Source organism: Canis aureus, chromosome 5 (genome assembly GCF_053574225.1).
Source record: "Canis aureus isolate CA01 chromosome 5, VMU_Caureus_v.1.0, whole genome shotgun sequence".
Classification (NCBI taxonomy): domain Eukaryota; kingdom Metazoa; phylum Chordata; class Mammalia; order Carnivora; family Canidae; genus Canis; species Canis aureus.
Window position 1 is genome coordinate 67027138 of NC_135615.1, and position 19854 is coordinate 67046991.

General features: G+C 44.0%; 2 long non-coding RNA genes across 2 annotated transcripts; one reads left to right on the forward strand and one right to left on the reverse strand.

Annotated features, from left to right (window-relative positions):
* Positions 1 to 239: 239 nt before the first annotated feature.
* On the reverse strand, positions 240 to 13385 carry LOC144314437 (uncharacterized). Its single transcript, XR_013380315.1, has 4 exons — positions 13215 to 13385; positions 2748 to 2971; positions 626 to 770; positions 240 to 477 (listed from the first exon to the last, which is right to left on the reverse strand). It is a non-coding gene; the product is annotated as an uncharacterized LOC144314437 (long non-coding RNA).
* On the forward strand, positions 7862 to 12971 carry LOC144314436 (uncharacterized). The gene is made up of 3 exons (XR_013380314.1): positions 7862 to 8150; positions 11922 to 12007; positions 12338 to 12971. It is a non-coding gene; the product is annotated as an uncharacterized LOC144314436 (long non-coding RNA).
* Positions 13386 to 19854: the final 6469 nt, after the last annotated feature.

Consider the following 19854-nt stretch of genomic DNA (forward strand, 5'->3'; position numbering starts at 1 on the left):
TCCTTGGGACCTCCATCTTTTGCTCCTTGGAGGCCTGCCACTAACATCTGTGTCCATCCTCCCACCTGCTCCACCCCCACCTGCTGTCACGTCCCAGCTTCCTGAGTCACTTGAGCTTTAATTTGGGTTAATCTCCACTCCTGACTCAGGTAGGTGTGGTGGTGATAAATCAAAATGAGACCGCAAGCTGTCAGTAATAAAACAGGAGAGACTTGTCATTCTAATCAACTTTATTAGCAACGAGTCACAGGAAAGTCTCCGGCAGCTTTTTCTTCTCTTTTCCTTGCTTTCCTTTAGCTTCCATGAAGTTGCCAGCAAAGCAGATGCAACCAAGTTAGAGCTGAATTAGAGAAAAAGGAGGTGGGGAGAAGGGGAGGCTCTTTGTGTTTCCCCAGTGGATGGCCACAAATACTGCTGTGACCAGGGCAGACAGGCGGTGTCCCGACTTTCTCAGGATATTCTGAGGGTCTTCTACCCCTGTGAATGGGGAAAATGGATAGTCTGGTGGTGGGATGGCATGAAAAGTCTCCATACAAATCAACTTTTTGCTTTGGGAATGATCTTTAACAGGCTTTCCCCCGACAAGAGGGAGAGAGCATGTGATAAAGAAAAGTGGTCTTAATACCCGGTGGCTTTGCAGCCCTGGTTCTAGACTTTGCTGAGGTCATGTTTCTTGCCTTGGGGGCTCAGACCTGTGTCCTTAGGATACATCTTCCCTTTTTTGCTCTAGTAGCTCGAACAGGTTTCTGTTTTTTACATCCATGGCAGTCCTAATTAAGAGAATATATTAAAGCACAGCATTTTGAAACATGCATATACCAAACAAGTCTGCAATCTGTGTTTTACCTGAGTTGTACATCCAACTACGTGATGGACTCACCACATGGGGTCATACAGGCCCCTCAACTCAACAGAGGCCCTACTGTAAACATTGGAGGTAGAGCTAAAGTTCCCTGAATGACATTCCCATTCCCCATGATTTCCTTAGAGGTCAAAGCCATTATTGCTTGATTTGTAGTCCATCAGACCTTTTTTGATGCATTTACACATGTACACACAGAAATTTAGATAGACACAGATATATGTGTATTTGTTTTTATTTTCTTAAATTATATTATATTCTACATGTCATTTGACAACCCACTTTTTTTCCTACTCAAGATATCTTGCCTATGTTTCCACATCAGAACATTTGCCTTTTAAATTGCTGTGTAGTATTCCACAGGCTGGCTACACTGTAACTAATTTAGCCGTTCCTTATTGCAGAACATTTAGGATGTATCCCCCTTTTAATTTTTCGATTACACACAACACTTCATAGAAATTCCCTGTGAAGGCTCTTTGGGACACATGCAAGGGTTCCTCTGGGACAGGTGCTGAGGGCTGAGTTTGCCAGCCTCCAGAGAATGGAGGCGCTTCTATCTTCCCTACCTGTCATGGAGCCAAAGGAACTGTAATAAGCTTGCCTTCCCACTGGCACTGGCCAAGGTCCTCCTTTGCAAACTCACCTCCTCTGTCAGTCTTCCTGGCTTTGTCTCCCTCAGATCCACTCCCCTCCTGCCTAGACCATCAGGACCACCTCCTCATTATCCACCTCCTAAGCTCTGACTTAGCCCCTCCTGATCCACCTCTAACCTCTGCTAAAGAGACCCACTGGGAATGGAAACCTGATGGGGTTGTCCGCTGCCTACTCATAGGCTGCCCAATCCCCTAAGGATAAGTGTAAGGCCTTTGTGGTCCTAGCCTGGCTCCCCAGTCCAGGTCATTTCTCTGTCACTTCTGCTTTAACTCTCTCAACACAGAGAACTGGCTGTAGTTCTTCACTCACCTCGAAGTCACTATATTTTGAATCCTTGCTTTGGTTCATGTTGTGCCTTATGTTTGGAACACCCTTGCCCTGTCTCAGATTAACCCCTACTCCTTCTTTAAGATGAGAGCACCACCTCAGGTGCCCTCCTATCTCTCTGGAAATACACACAGCCCCTCTGGTGCTCTCCTTCCCACCTGTGTTCTATTTACACGTGTTCCAGTTCTCCCACGAGATTGTGAGCTTTGTGAGAGGGACACTTGGTTTCAGCCACCTCTGTGCCTGCAGAGCATAGAGACAGCTCTATCCCACTCTTAACCCATCCTTGGAGGGGTCAGGGCCCACTTCCTGTCTCTAAGAGGTTGCCATGGGACCCAGGCTAAAGTCAGTCATTGGAAATGGGAATCAGTCCCAGGACTTTTGTTCAAAATATAGGGGAAGAAAGGCTCTCTTTTCAGCTCTTGGCATTGTAACAATATAAAGCTAGTGAATCTGCAGCCATTTGGCTACCCTTAGGAGTTTACCCATGTAAGAATGGAAGCTAAGAGAAGGAAAGAGGGTCTGCATAGCTTCATTTGAGGTCCTAGATGTTGCTTGAACCCTCTTTTTTCCTCACAACCTACATCCAGTCCAAGTGTTAATCCTGTTAGTTTTGCCTTCAAACTATCTCCTGCATTCCACCATCTCTCTCCATGTCCACCTCCATCACCCCAGCCTACCCACCAAAATCCCTCAGCTTGACCAACATGATGGTCTCCCAACTGATCTCTTGGCTTCACTGCTTTACCTATATAAAGCAGTCTTCTCACAGACCAGAATTATCTAATTAAAATTCATAGCAGATCCTACCATGTGCCTGATTGTTCCAGTGGCTTCTCAGCCCAATTTGAATAAAATCCCTACTCCCTACCTCAGTTCAAAATTGTGCATGTTCCCTTACCAAACCATCTCCTTTTGTCCTCTGCCATCTGCTGTGCCTTCCATTTGCCCCTCACACCAGTCAGGATGGCTGCAGATCAGGGCCCTCTGCCTGGACTACTCCTCTTCACATGGCTGTCCCTCCTCATTGCTCAGGTCTCCAGGAAGTCTTTGCTCTCCTGCTTCAGCAACCTCACCTTCCTTTACCAGTAGTCTCTGCTTAGTATCTTCACCACTTACATTTACCTGCAACAATATTATTTTGTTTTCAAGTATCTTCCTTGTCTCCCCCACAACAAAAATAAGCTCCATGAGGGCAGGGCCTTGTTTCATTATTCATGGCTAAAGTCCTACTTTCCTCGATGAGTGTCTGGCTTATGGTGGGTGTTCAATAAATGTTGTCACCCAAGCAGCTGACTCATGTTCCACGGGACAGACTTAGGGCAATACTGAGCCAAATCATTTGAAAGGTCAGTAGCAGTTTCCAAATGATGCTTACACTTGCTCAAACTGACTTTGCTCTTCCCTTTGCCAAATACTTACCCCATGAAAGGGAGAAAACTTTCCTTGTCTTTGCAACTGGAACTTTCCCATCATAAAGGCAAGGTGGCCATGGCTTAGCTAGGTCTGGTGACTTCCTGAAAGCCATACAACCAGTATGGGTCAGGGCTGGGAATTGAATTCACTCTTCCAAACCTGAGAAGTCTTGAGATAAAGGAGAGGCAGAACAAAAGGACTGGAAGAGTTGGATTTTTAACAGAAGTGGAATCATCAGAAAGCTAATGGAATTCCAGGGTCCTCACAAGCAACAGCTCTCTTCAAAGCCCTAGGAGGGGCACTAACACTGGGTTCACGTGTCCAGATGTTTTTGTAAAGGTCACAAGAGTAAGACTTTTGAACCACATCAGTTAAGACTGCTGTTTCTTTCCCCTGCAATGTGCCCCCCCCCATCAGTCAGTGTTGGTGAGCTGTGGGTATTTGGGGATCTGGCTAAGAAGTTGGGTTAGTGGGGAACCCTCTTGCACTGTTGGTGGGAATGTGAACTGGTGCAGCCACTCTGGGAAACTGTGTGGAGGTTCCTCAAAGAGTTAAAAATAGATCTGCCCTACGACCCAGCAATTGCACTGCTGGGGATTTACCCCAAAGATACAGATGCAGTGAAACGCCGGGACACTTGCACCCCGATGTTTATAGCAGCAATGTGCACAATAGCCGAACTGTGGAAGGAGCCTTGGTGTCCCTCGAAAGATGAATGGATAAAGAAGATGTGGTCTATGTATACAATGGAATATTACTCAGCCATTAGAAATGACAAATACCCACCATTTGCTTCGACATGGGTGGAACTGGCGGGTATCATGAGGAGTGAAATAAGTCAATCGGAGAAAGACAAACATTATATGGTCTCATTCATTTGGGGAATATAAAAAATAGTGAAAGGGAATAAAGGGGAAAGGAGAGACAATGAGTGGGAAATATCAGAAAGGGAGACAGAACATGAGAGACTCCTAACTCTGGGAAACGAACTAGGGGTGGTGGAAGGGGAGGTGGGCGGGGGCTGAGGGTGACTGGGTGATGGGCACTGAGGGGGGCACTTGATGGGATGAGCACTGGTGTTATGCTATATGTTGACAAATTGAACTCCAATAAAAAAAAGTAAACAAACAAAAAAAGAAGTTGGGTTAGTATGACATTTACCATGAGGGTACTAGGCTATAGGTATAGGGCTTTCAATTAATTCTACGTAGAGTAAAGCTATTGCCAGCTGTTCTGGTATGGGAATGGGTTCCAGGGATATTCCAATTCTCACTCTTATTGACTCACCTGGCATCACAACATGAAGATATAAGGCCAGGGGTCATGACATGTTCAGTCATGCTCAACACCAGAAGAAAGTGAGAGAATGGACAGAGCTAGAAGCTAGTGCATAGGACATTGTTCTAAACTTCAGACATGTACCATGGGAAGTGAAGGCATTCATCCTCATTTACACCTCACCAAAATGAAAGTTTCCTTCTGCACAAAGAATATTTCTATTCTCTCTATAGAAAAATCATATTACCTAATCATTGTATATAAAGAAGCGAGCAGAGTATGAAGCCAAAACATGTAGAAAATAAAAAAAATATTCTAGAGGTGCACTCGCAGTTAATTAATACATTGCTATTTTTCTGATATTGGTGGATCTTGTCGGTTTTTAAAATCGTTCTTATTCATTATTAATTCCTTTCTTCATTCTAAATCAATATTCATTTTCACACCTAAATTTGTGCTTTTTTTTTTTTCCCCTTATAGAGGATCCCTACATGGTACAAGCTTCCCTACAGAGCTCATAGCCACATTGATTACCAGCTTGGATCTGGCCTTGAGTGGCTGCAGCTTGGGAGGGACCCAGGCTGTGAGTCCAGGGCATAGGCAGGGAGGTTTGCTCTAGCTGAGAAGAGCTGAGTCCCGGTTTGCACTGACAGGAACAGTGGCTGTCCCCTCCTCCAACACTGAAATCCTCATCCCTCCAGCCCTCGTTTTGGGCTGAAGGCCAAATGATTTCCTGTGTTTTCTCTGTTCATCAGCTCTCTATTATCATGATGGTGAGAGCCACCCACTCAATAAAACAAAGCAAACAAACTCCCACAAACCCACAAACAGCTCTGAGCGCACAGGCCCCGATTTTATTTCCTAATTAACCAGTCATTCTCAGCCAATCCGATGATTTGCTTGTCATCCCATTCGGATTTGTGGGCAAACAAATCATCCCAGGGTCTCAGGCAATAGCTTCTGGGGTGGGGAGGGGGGAGGCCTTGGGAGGGGCCTCATTACTCCTCACTGTGGCTTCCTAAGTCCCTCCTCCCTGCCCCTCTTCTGCCTGTCTGCACTGAGTTAACAGGCTTGCTAAGCTGCCTGTTTTCAGAAGGCCAGGGCCAAGACCATGGACTAGGCATCCAGGAAACCCCTTTCCTCTGAAGTTCCACACTTCTGTACTTTCCTCTTGCTGCACTTGTCAGTGCCCAGGCTCTAATCAGGGAGGTGGACCCACAATGAGTGCTCTTCATGCAAAGAGCATGAGGGCAGCCTCTTCATGGCAAGCAGATCAGGGGCTGTGGCCTGCCCTTTCCAGAGCTTCTTTCCAGCAGGCTGGATAAGGAAGCACAGGGACCCCAGGGAGAGAGGGAAAGGTGTCCTGCCTTCCCAGAAGGCGGAAGGCACAGGGATGCTCCTAAGCACTGCCTTGCCTCTCTCCTCACCACAACCCTCTGCTTATCACCAGCTCTGCCTCCTTTGGCAAGCCACTCCCCATCCCTAGCCTTTCTCTCCTCATCTATGAAAGGAAGAGGTAGTATTTTAAAGTCTCAAAATGGTGGGTCTCACAGATGTGTTTTGAGGGCTCCAAATACTGCTTTGTCCTATTTTTGTATTTGAATTAGTTGCCAAATTTTATAAATACAAGGTCATCATTTTTACAATGTAGATTTCAGGCTCTGCTCAAAATACTCTGAAGATCTGGATTTATTGGGCCCACATTCTCTCCTGGCAACAATTAGCTGAAAATGAGAAACTGCCTCTCAGAGATATGACATGTCCCCTGCAGTTAGCACAATCCCCATGCTTTACTATTGGATTCCACCCAACACACTTCACTCATGAACATTATTTGTATGACCCTTAAAGGCATACAAGTTTGTGACGATGGACCTTCTTTGTTTCATATTCTGTAGTTTTCATTCTGCACATTCTGAACATTCCTTTTTTTTTTTTTTTTTTCATTCTGAACATTCCTAATGCATTTTTACAGGTGTGTATTGACCCTCTCTCGTGTTTCTGGTCCAATGCTAAGCACTGAGAAATGCAGAGTAAAATGTGGCCTCTGCCTGGGAGAGAACCTAAAGTTTAGTTCCAGGAGTGTGGGGACTGGCTAAATAAGAATTCATGCTGATGAAAGAAGCCATCCTCCCTGCTATAGGGATACACGAGACCAGTTTAAACTTTCTCTGATTATCTTTGTATAGACATACAGCTAACATTTATGTGGCACATGTGAGTTTTCTGGGTACTTCCTATTAGATCTTTGAGACTTTACCACAACCTAGAGAGGTAGATATTACCTCCAGGTGCTCACAGGTGCTGCTGTGGTCTGAATATTTGTGTCCTCTCCAAATCCAGACACTGAAAACTTAAGACTCCAGATGATGGTATTAGAAGGTGGGGCCTTTGGGAGGTGATTAGGTCGGGAGAGCAGAGCCCTCATAGATGGAATTACGGCCCTTATAAAAGAGGTTACAACAAGTAACAAGTCTGCAACCCAGAAGACAGCTTTCACCAGAACTCAACCAAGCTTGGGATCCTGATCTTGAACTTTCAGCCTCCAAACTGTGAGAAATAAATTTCTGGTGTTTATAAACTACTCCCTCTCTGGTATTTTGTTATAGCTGCCTCAACAGACTACGATAGATGCCAAGTGACTTGCTATAATCCTCCACAGTTTATGTTTTTCATACTCAGCACAGACTACCACAGACAAAATTTTAAGCCATTCTAAGGACTTGGAGTATTGTGCCCACCACACTCAGTGTCCTGGTCGTTGGTATTTGTGCTCTAGGAAACAGCCCTTGTTCATAGCCTAAAAGGAGATTGGAGAGGTGTCTCAGCCAAAGGCAGAACCAAGACTCCTCTAGTTTTTTTAGGCATGTTCTTGGCCTCTTACTTCCCCATTTTCTCCCAAATCTGCTTATATCACCAACCAGCACTACAAAGGGCAGCAGCCAACCCCGGACTACCCGACTTCCTGTGGCCCAGCAAGCATCCAACCTGACCAGTCCTCCCTGATTGTATACATGTGGAGGGGCAGTTGTATTCCATTCATACTTTAGACTGACCAGAGAATAAATATCTAAGGTCATTTTGAATGACAATCTTCTAGTTCTAGAGAAACCATCAAAGTGATCCCAACAAACTCTAAAAGATGTGGGGATTGGGGTCTATAGATCTAAATGTCCCTCTCCCTTGGAGGACATGATTCTAAATTCTCTTTCTGGGCTTCACGCCAAGGGTCAGAAGCCTGCTCCATGCTTGGCCAGGAACTGCCACAAAGGTGGGCATGAGTGGTAGTGGTGATGGATGACCTCTTGACAAGCTGCCAAGGACACTGTGAGCTAGGCTCCCATCTTTGCGAGCATGTATGATGCTCCTCTTATAACAAGCTTCTCCCTGGTTGAAAGTAATACATCTCCTGCGATTTAAGTGACAGCCTTTGGAATTGTTTCCTTTGGCTTTGGCATAAAGAGGAAATGTGAATTCAACATGATCCGGAGTGGAAGGAACACATTATATCTGAAGACTGGGTTTTTTCATCTGGGCAGGACTTAGGAGACAGACCCCATTAGGGACCTGAGGTTATCCAGCTGGTAGACAATATGGTTAAAATACAGAGGTAAGTCCTCAGACTCCAAATCAGGAGTCATTTTTCTCTGTCTTAATCTTTACTTCTGTCTGCATGTTCCCCTAACTCCACTTAAGTGCCCCGGACCCCATGTTATTAGTACATTTCCCTCACCCAACTAAGCTGCCTTCATTAGTGTCCCAGATAGCACACCTTTTCTTTCCTATCCCCTCATGCAAAAGGATTTGCTCAATCTAAAGGACACATACTGACTTACTCTCTGGTGCTAATAGCTAAAGGTTACCAAAAACCTTTTACTTATCCAGAGAGTCACATTTTCCCAAAATATTTTCTCCTTCTTCCCACAATGAATATACCTAGAATTGGCCAGATTTGGACATCATTCTAAGAGATAAACTGCACTAAGGCAGGAGGTTTCACTGAGCCAAGGAATGGAGGGGACTACAGAGAATGCTAAGATCAGTGGGGGCACAGAGAGGGAGAGATCCTAGGTAGTGTACGACCCCTAGTAGGTATTCAGTGCACTCTTGTTGGATAAGTAAACAAATGGATGACTGAGTAGAGACCTGAGATGAGAACATCAGGAGGAATGTTGGGAAGTGTCAAATCCATGAATGGTACAGCAGAGCAGGGAGGATAGAACAAAGACAGTTACAGAAAATCAGAATCTGTGGTTGAGAGATAATGCTGTGACTGCCTAGCCCCACGTTCCCTTCCTCTGATGACAGACCTTGGTTTTCCCCTTTCTTCACTGTAATGGCATTCTGAGTAGGACTGCCAATCAAGAGGATCCTGGCAATGCCTGGCACATCACCCCAACCAGGCCAATTAGTCCTTCTACCTGATGAGAATTTGAGCCTTGAGCAGAGTGACACAGGGACAGAAAATGCAGGTTGCTGATTCATCCTACCAGTGATGACTTGAACAGACTGCCCATCATATTCTGTTGCCTTGTCCACCAGAACATCATATTCTGTTGCCTTGTCCACCAGAACTTGTCCTGGTTCTGTCTCCTCAAAGCTTTGTAGTCAAGCTCTTCCTATAAGCCACCTCCTATCCTTGTAATGAATTTTTTAAAAATTTAGATTAGCCAGAGTGATTTCTGTCACTGGCAACCAGATAATCCTAAATGATATAAGATCAAAGGTCAAGATAGTTGGAAGTGATAAGGCCTTAGTTTCTGAGATATCTCCCTAGAAATTATGGTTTGCTGTGTGGTCATTGGTGGTCTCATGTGCAAGAGAATCTGCATGGTTTTTGAGACCAGGAAAAATGACACCAGTATGTTCCTCCCTGAGAATTGCTAATAAATAGTGAGTCAGTGGGGTTGGGGCAGTCATTGAGAGCTCTTTCCTGGACATTTGTGTCTCTAGTCTCAAAGCCTCAAGCCCACCTCAGACCCACTGGGCTGGGAAATTACTAAAATGGAGCCTGGGATACTCAGAAACAGAACTGATGGGACATATATCCTTTCAGTGCAATGAGCACAATGAGAGATTTTCCTTCTGCTTCCACCAGAGACTGACAGGCAAGCCAGCGGGATGTGCAGGTTGGTATAAGAAGCTACTTGACAGATTTCTTCAGGAAATTCTCTCTATGGCTCTCTCTTTATCAAGTAAAATCCTCCCACACCTTTGTCAGACAGTGTTTTTAAAGAGCATGGCTGTTTCATTGTCCTACTCCAAGTAGCTCTGAAGTCTCATTTAAGAGAAAGATCAAGAAGAGAAAGAGGGAAGGAGACAGGAAGGGAAAACCAGGAGGGGCAAGGGACAGGGGAAAGAGTGAGACTCTGAGCATCACACATCAGGTCTCCACTGAAAATGGACTGGACAGGAAGGGGACTGGAGAAGTGATTCAGTTGGACAAGGAAGAGCAGCCAGTTCATCTAATGAGCTGAAGTCATTAGCAGGGCACAAGAATCACAAGGTGCATTCACTTGGTTTTCTGGCTCCTAGGGTCAGAGTCATGTTCCAGCCCCTCACACAGGTTACATAGTATTAATGTTAGGATACAGGGGAAACTAGTGGAAAATGGAAACCTAATGGCTCCACTCTAGGACCCAGGATAGACATGGGGAGAAAAGGGCAATACCTGGACTTTGTGTTATTCCCCCACCAGGACCACCCCCATCCTTTACTTACTGGCCCCCACTCCCATCGTGCTGGCTCATCTCTTCTCATCTCTGTCCCCACCATTCCCACCACCACTACTCATTTTCCCTTTGTCTTCTGTCCTCTCATGCCTTTCACTTTTTTCTTTCTGTGGTTCTTTGTCTTGGACCCCACTTTCTACCAACTTCTCAGTTTCTACAGCTCAAGTTCAAAGTCCTCAAAAGGGAGGATATAATAGATTTAGTCAAAGGTCACAAGTCTAGGAAGCTCTGACTGCCAGAACTTGCACACTAAACTTTTCTATGGTTTGCTAGCTTGCCTGGGGACTTACTCCCTGGCTATAAGCCAGGGTAGCAGGGTCATGTGGTATAGGGCAGGTCAGCTCACTGGAAATAACCCTCAGAAGGAGGTGCGGTGGGACCACCCAGGGCTGTGTCAGTGTGCTCCACCTGTCAGGCACTGTCACAGAGGCTCCCACCCGGTGAACATCTCTCAGTGACATTGGGAACCAGAAGGGCCATGTTGTCGGAACAGCAACCACTGAGCAATTAACAAAAGAAGTCTGAACATAAAAAGAGAGCTGATTATCTGAGATGTCAGAAAGGACCAGTAAAAGACCACAAGGACTAGTCATTCAAAATCTCTCCTCTTGATCAAGGGGATATTTGAATCTGCAGACTAGGTAAGAGGGACAGTCAAGGCTGGAGCTTCTCCTCTAAGCAGGCAGATGAAGAGAAACTGCCCATTCCGGTCTCTGGGTCCTTGTCTCTATAATGGGACAATAGCAGTGCCGACCACCTGGGCTTGCAGGAAGAGGAGGTAAGATCATACACAGGTGGCCTGCTCAGTGTCTGTCTGGTCTACACCAAAGGCTCCATGTGATTAGGCTTTTTAAAGTGATTTTCATCCATATTAAAATAATTTTTATTTAAAATTTAAGATTTTACTAAAATGGTGATTAATACTATTAGCCAGACCCATCTCCCAGAAGAACAGACCTGAGCAGAGTGGGAGGCAACTCAGAAAGAGACTGCTGAGAACACAAACCTCAGTTTGCCACTCCATCCTTTCCATTGCTCATACCAACAAATCCCCCCTGTTGGGGCAGATGAAGATGGTTATAAGGGTCACATTGAGAATTATCAGTCCTCTGTTTTCAGCTGTTGCAATGTAACATTCTTCCTACCCAGTTGCCTGAAGCCAAGTTGGCTGACCTCTGGGGCAGGACTTTTCCACTGCAGTGACAATGGCATTCTCCTGGAAAAAGGAGCAGCCTCAAGCTACAGGGATGGGACCAGGGGTCCCTCCCACTGGGCTACATTGCATTTGCATCCTGATCAGATGACAGACACCAACAGGTGCCGGGAGGTAGGAATGGGGTGGGCAGCAGGAATACTGGCTGCAAAACTAGCGGCTCCTGGTAGTGGACCGACCGGTCTCCACTTCTCGACAGCACCAGAGGCTGTTAGAATAGGGGATCTCAGATCCTTTACTGTTAGTCCTAACCCTCTACAAAGAAGATTATCTTCCTCAGGGTGGTCTCACTATGAAGCCTTGTCCCTCTCTTTTCTCTATCTTCTTTCCTTCAATTAGTCTCTCCCCCTCTTTCTGGGGGATACCAGAAGGTATATGAAGATACCTTCATATCTTCTGATTTTCCACTGAGTTGACTGGTCTGTCATCCCAACAGAAGCATAGGATCCAAGAGAAGAACCTCTTCATGCATAAGGGAAGTCTGAGGTCCAGAGAGAGGAAGCAACTTGCCAAGTTTACACAGTAAGTAGTGACAAAGCTGGGGAAAATGGAGGTCTCCAGGTAAGGCCCTAATCACAAGTTCTTCCCTAGCAGGAAAGTACCTTAGGTGAGTTCTACTTAACACTGTTTCTGTCCAGTGCTAATAGGGATAAAGTCCAAGTGAAGAGGTCTGTGGTCAGTTAAGGGTAGTTCTGGGGTTGAACAAGGATTCAAGAACACGGTTGCTTGATGCAGGACTTCTCAGAGTCTTTGATATGTTATGGTACAAAGGACGTTAGGTTGGTGGGAGGGGGGAAGTATGCTGGGATATACATTATTTCCCAAATTTATTTGACCTTTCCTTTTTCCAAGGACCATCTGACAGACCAATATCCAGCAGAACAACACATTGGAAAATAGCATGCGAAATGATGCTACTTCATGATCTAAGCCCCAAGAATGGACACCCCTTTCTAAGCATCTACCCAGGGAAGAAGGAATCCTTCCATACCAAGAGACTGGGCTGTGTTTCTGGAAACATGAGCCTTTAAAAGTGAAGCCGCAGCATAAAACAAGATCAAACATAAAAAGAGCTTTTTCTCTCACCTTATTTTAGTTCCAGAGCTCTATATTTAATGAAATATTTAATGAAATATCAGGATGGAAAAGGCAAAGAGAGATAAGTTGCCCTGCTCCTGAGACTATGCCACACTTCAGCCCAAAGCAAATTAAATCAGGGGCTCCTTAGACTGAAGTCCTGGGATGAGAAGCAGAGAGCAAGCTAACGGGTTCTGGGCTGAGCCCTGGCCAACTGTGGTAATAAAACATAGCGCGTGGACATGGAGACTCTGGAACAAAAATACCTTGTAGCTATTATTTTCATGAGTCTCTCTGCCCATCCACACACCTCCTCTCCCGTTCTTTTAATCTGGAGCTACTGAGAATCAGTATTTTTCTCACCTTTGTAATATGAGAAACAAGTTAATTAAAATCAATCCGAACTCCAGTCTCAGAGCGTTCCTGTTTTGGCTGCAGATCTATCAACAGAGTGTTTTGATAGCACTGCACGAAGGTGGTTATTCGGAGACACTGATAATTGCATTAATTTAGGAGGCATTAGCTAAGCCCTACGATTAATTACACAGGCAGCAGACAGAGCTGTAACCCACCAGATCGCTGGATGAATAAGATAGAAACATCAGTTCCTTTTTATCCATATCCAAACACTCAGAACACTCAAATAACCAACCTGTTTTCACTGCTCACAGATGTTTATAATGGTGACCCTGAGACATACTGAGGCCTTGAAGGTCCTTCTGAATCCCAAACAAGAGATTAGAAGATTATTTGAATAATGCCCATTTTAAGGGAATTTATTGAACTCTATCTTTCTGAAAGCTGGCCATTTATGAGGGATATTTGTGACATATCTCATGGAATCAGAATTTCTAGTTAATTAGTTCTGTTCCTGTTTCTTCATTCAGTTAGTCAATCAGAGATGAATAGAAATTATAAATTCTCTCTCCTTCCCCTCTTTCTATCCCCTCCCCATTTTTCACAATACACACACACACACACACACACACACAGATTAATGTATATCCACATGGTCTGTAATATAAACATTACATACAAGTACAGTTGATTCTTAACTATGTGGGAATTAGGGGATCTGACTCCCGCACAGTCAAAAATCTATAATAACTTTTAAATCCCCAAAACATAACTACTAATAGCCTAATGTTGATCAAAAGAAGCCTTAGAACATAAACAGTAGATTAACAAATATTTTGGATGTAATATGTATTATATACTATATTCTAACAATAAAGTAAGCTAGAGAAAACAAAATGTTATTAAAATAATCAAAAAAGGGAAATACATTTACAATCCTGCTCTGTATTTATCAAAGAAATCTGTATATAAGTTGACTCACACAAAACCTGTGTTGTTCAAGGATCAATGGTATATACATATGTAAATAGTAAAAAATAAAAAAAATGGGAAAGTAAGTGAAGACTTTATCTGAGAAAAAAATACTACTAAATATAAAGAAGGCAGAGGACTATGTGGGGGAGGTGGGAGGAGCGTTTCTACTTTTATCAGAGTCCTGCAGTTCTCCTCTTCCTACCTACTAAGCTCTTCCCATTTCTTAAAGCCCAACTCAAGAGCTTTGCTTTTTCTTGAAGAGTTCACAAATGCCTGATTGGGATGCCAGCATTCTGGGCCAGTGCTCCAGGCAAATTTTAGATATATTCTCTGGTTCATAATGAAATGTGAGCTAATATGAACATAAGCATCTGGCCAGTGGGTAATTTCAGAAGGGGCTCCCTGAGATGGGTGTTAATCTGGTCCTGCAGAGAGAAACCAAGGTTCAGAACTCTGTGCCATAACCTGTGCAGCACTCATAACTGCCTGATTCCAAAGCCTGGTTTCTTGGCCACAGTGCCATCTCGGTCCTCTGAGCATAGACTCTCAAAGACAATGATTTGGTCCTGCTCAGGCTCTCAGAACCACTTTCTCCATGGAGCCATGGAGACCCTCTAGGGACCATATGGTTTAAGAACTACATTGCCTGGGTCCATCTTGACCACTGGGTGTGGAAAAAAAAACACTTTTTATTTGTATTATTCAAATAATATGTGAGTGCATTCTCATTATAAAAGTTTTAGATGATCAGAAGTGTGGCAAGAAATCCCATTTGGCCCTTTATCCACTCTTCTCCCTCTCTTCTCCCCAGAGTCTACCACCTTCAGCAGTTTGGTTCATGCATCCTTCTGATTATCTCAATGGACATCTACATAAATCAGAGTTATGTTCTGTTTTATGAGCACACTCCCTCTTATAAGATGCTTCTTTATTTAATAATATACCTTGGAAATCAGTTTACAGAGGTACATATCAAAAGGATCTATCTCCTTTTTTAAAATGCATAGCATTCCAGTTTTGCTTTTGCCAAACCATCTTATAAAATACCACTTTGTGAATACATGCAAGTAGATTGGAAGGGTAGCTTCCTAGAAGTGAAATTTCTAGGTGGTGTGGATTGAAATATGTCCAATACCCCAGATTCATATGTTAAAGTCCTAACCCCTAGTACCTTAGAATGTCAATCTATTTGGAAATAGGATCATTACAAACATAATTAGTTAAGTTGAGGTCGTTAACATGGGGCCTAATCCAATGTGACTAATGCCCTGATAAAAAGGGGAAATTGGAACACAGACACAAGCCCAGAGAGCTTATGCTGTATGAAGATGAAGTCAGAGATTCAAGCCACACAAAGCCAAAATTTGCTGTACACCACCAGAAGGTAGGAGAGAGGCATGGAGCAAATATCTCTCTCACAGCCTTCAGAGGCAACAAACCCTGTCCACACTTTAATCTTGGACTTTCAACCTCCAGACCTATAAGACAATAAATTTCTTTTGTTTAAACATCCAGTTGTTGGTGCTTTATTATGGCAGTCTTCACAAACTAATACTCTGTGTATGCACATTTAAGTTTGATGTATAGTGCCAAATTGCTCCCTCCACCAAAAAAATTTATCATTTCATTGTTCTGGCTGTAGTGTATAAGAATAGTGAGAGACTTCTGACCTAGCAGGTACCATATGCATATGCATCACCAGCCCTTATCACCTTTGTGATCCCACTTAGTACTGGCACTGAGTCTGTCCTACAACTTGAGCCTTTTTAGTAATATCATCACAACTTTTTTGCTGGGAGGATAAAGAAAAATGCCTCACTACAAATCAGTGTAGGCTAAGACCAAAGGAGGAATAAAGGCAGGGAATGCTTGAGGTTCAGATGACAGAGAACTTGCTCCCTGCTGGCATGATCTGTGGAGAAGTAGGCCTCAGAGCTTGGGAGGATGGAAACATTTTCTGCCCACTAAGCATCAAGAGTCTGTGCCCAGAGGGTTGGGGTGGCACTGTGGCCAAGAACCCAGGCTTTGGAATCAGGCAGTCATGAGTGCTGCACGGGTTATGGCGCAGCTCTGAGCCTCTGTTTCTCACTGTAGGACCAGGTTAACACCCATCTCAAGGGGCCCCTTCTGAGACCACACCTTGGCCATACAAATGTGAATACTTTCCTCCATCATATCCTTGGGTTTATAATTGCCAAAAAAAAAAAAAATGCCATCTATCTGACATAGTCTTAAAAAAAGAAGGAAAAAACAAACAAACAAACAAACAAACAAACAAACAAACAAAAGATGATGATGGTCAGGACCAGACTGACACTGCTCTCTCTCTTCTGGTCCGCAGTGAGATTTAGTGCAGAGGTCACGGGGAGTGGCGAGGCACCTTTCTGATGTGTTTTGAGAGAATAATAGATACTGTAATTAGCTCCAGAATCATGTAAAATATGCTGAAGGTAAAAGGAACCACATGTGCATTAAGCTATGTAGTTATTACATGAAGTTCACTGAGTCCACTCAACCCATAAGGCTCACACTTGCTCCTATATGACAGCTAAGGCCACAGAATTCTCCATGGAAATTGACGTGTATGGTAAATACAGACAATATTGGGAGCAAAGTGTGACAGGGGTCTCATTGGCAAGTTGAGGGGTTTTTCTGCCAAACTATTAGAGAAGCATTGCATAACCAAGGCTCTCTGGTTGAAAGAATGAAGATCAACTCATGTCAGCTCAAGAAGTGGAGGTGATTTATGGTCACTATCATTTGGTCTCTGTCCCCTTCCATCTTCCAGCTCTGCTTACTTTGGTGTCAGTTCTACTCAGGCAGGCTCTTCTGTGATGGGAAAAATCTCACTCAACAAGTGTGGTTTATATGCTCCTCTGACTAATTCCAGTGGAAATCATAGCACTGTAGGGATAGCATCTTGGATCATGTGACCTCTCAGTGTGGCCAAATGAATAGGGAGTGCGCTCTGGAAGCACATGGGAGCCCAGACTTGGGAAGTGGCATTGAGAGCTGGGAAGGGTGTTGGAGGCTCAAGGGGGCTAACAAACAACACTCCCTTTTTTTCTCTGCTTGAGTTCAGAATACTTGAGATGGATTGAGAGATGGATTCAGAGTCAGGCAGACAGAACTGAAAACATCACAGCTATTATTGATAAAGCTAGGTTTATGGAATGTAGCTTCAGTGTTCACCAACAGGCTTCTACATACTAAAATTCCAGAAATAGCCAGCTTAATAGACAGAACCGGATAACCACAGGTGTCCCCCTAGAGCCTTGACTCTGTAGAATCACGGCTTAGAAGAGAAGGGGCTGTGCAGTCCATGAGAGAGAAGTGGGAGTTTCCAACTCCTTCCCTCAAAGCACCTAATACGTAAGTCACTCCCTCTCCCTAGGGAGGGATGAAGGATAGGTAAAGGGAAGGCCAAGAGTGTTACTCTAGTTGCAGCCCTTTCCCTTGGAAACAATAAGAATAGGGATTAAGAGCCCTGCCCCTTGATCCATAACAGACAGGGTTCCTTATCAGGAAAACAGGGTGATGGTACAAAGGAATTAAAATGGTCTCAGAGCCAATAATAACAGCAGTTCTACAATAGACATAAAAGATGAAATGTCTTCACCCATTCTCTTTCTCAAGGATGCTAAATCATCAAGAGTAACATCAAGGTATATAATCAACATATTTAGGTACATAGATGGAGTTACATATTCCAATCTGACTTTGACACAATCAAGATCTCAGATTGCTTATAAAATCTCTCTTTTTTTTTTTTTTTTGGTGAAAAATTCAAAGGCAAAGCCAGAGTTCCAAACATGGGCTCAAAAGAACTGGGTTCTGGCTTAGCACCTGGCCCAGCAGGGTGCTCTAGGACAAAGACCCTCCCCCTCCAGAACTTCAGTTGCCTCCTATAAAGATTCTAACCTTGTTGGCCCATCTGACCTCATAGTGTTGTGAGGGTCACATGGGACAAGAGAAAAAACACTTCTAATAATAACAGTTAACATTGGAAGCATTCACCATGTGCCAGATAATGTTCTGAGAGCTTCCCTTGCGTTAACCCCTCTAATCTTTAAAACAACCCTACAAAGTAGGTGTGCTTAGTACAATCACCATCTTATAGATGAGGACACTGAGGTACAGAGCAGTTGGGAAGCTTGCCCAGGGCCTTGCAGGCTATAAAGGATGCTGAGGCTCCAGTCACAGACAAGGTTATCACTGAAGAGAGAGCTCAGGGGAGTAGCCAAAAGAAGAATGGTCAGGCAGATGGGGTCAGTGACCTTGCTGGCCCTGTGCCTTCTCACAGAGGAGAGTTTTCTAAGCAAGGGAACCTCAAGACCCAGTAATGGGTCCATGCTGGGGCAGGGTATATAGACCTGGGCAGGGGCTTTATTCATGTCTGGTCAGAAGAAGTCAATGCCAGAACCTGGCATGGGTACCCAGCACCCAGCCTGGTTCTGGCAAGATCTTCAGGAAATGTGGTATAAGCATTAGCACCTAGCATAGATCCTTCTAAGCCCTCTGCCCACAAGTTAACCTAACCTAGATACTCCCTCTTCTTGAAGTATGGAGACAAGGCAAGGTGTCCTTATTCTGGCCTTTGAGGATGTGTTCCTAGGCCAGTGATACCCGTCCTACACACAGTCCTCACTTGCCATCTCTTAGAAAGCCTGGCTCTTCTTGTAACCAAACAGATCACTGAGTTTGCTCAGCAAATTTAATACTAGTGCTGAAACAATCGTTAGGTTGTGGTCTGTGCTTTCTAAACATTTTTTTTACGAAGGCATCCCAGTTCCCCAAAGACAGGGGGATATAGATGTTCCCTCTAGCTAAGAGACAGAGTTAGAAGAAAGCATTTTTTTTTAGCACCTGTCTAAATTGTGGTATCCTGTATTAGATGATTTGACTTTGTATTTTAGCCTATGTTTGATTTTGCTTGAAGATTTATGGTAAAGCTGCAAAGTGATGTCACAGTGCTTCCTTTCTGCCCAAATAAGAGTGGCAAATGGCCACCACACACAGCCCTCCCATGTCAGTGGCAGACATTGCTAATCAATCATGATGCTCTGCCCCACCAACCTCAGCTATGGCCTCAGAAGCCTCAGTGTAGCTCTCCAGGCTATCTGACCTGGCACAAGCAATGAAAACCATTTGCTATTCCTGCCAAAGAAAGAGAAGCTGAGAAGAATAAAAACAGTAGACAAGACAGGCATAAAATCAGGTGACCAAGAGAAAAAAAATACCAAGAGGGAGAGCTGAGAGCTTTGCCAAGTGGATGGTTCCGGGAGACAAGTGATAGAAAACAGGCGTGGAGAATTTAAGAGAGCTGTTGATAAGCTGTAACTCTGGTAACCAAAAAGAAAGTGTAAATGTAACACTTAACACATGGACTGAGACTCTTTAAGAGTTGAAAATAAGCGAGGCAAAAAGTCAGAGCTGTACAGGGGGCTAAAGACACTCAGTAGTATTTGTAGGATAGACGCAGCAATTGTTTAACCCTGAACTTTATGGCGGGTAAATGACTGTGGAAATAGATACAGGTACAGATATGCATCTACACAAACAAACCCTGCCTACTAACACTGAAAATAGCTAACATGTGAGTATCTACTGTGTGTCTGGCACTGCGCCAAGAGTTTTTCATACTCTGTGATATAGGGACTATTTTCCCATTTCACAGGTACAGAAACTGAGGCTTGGGCAACTTACAAGATCAAATGGTTAGAATATAATGCAATCAGAATCTGACTCGAGCAGTACTATCCCAGTACCTTCCTAAATACACAAATTCGTATCTATACAAGAACCTACAGAGAGTAGGGGAGAAACTAGTCTAAATTGTTTTTATGTGTGTATTGTTTATTTGTTCACTCACTCACTCATTTACTCTTCCACAAATATTTAGTGTATGCCACTATGTGCCAGACACTGTGTAGGCACTGGAGATGCCAGAGAAAGAAAAT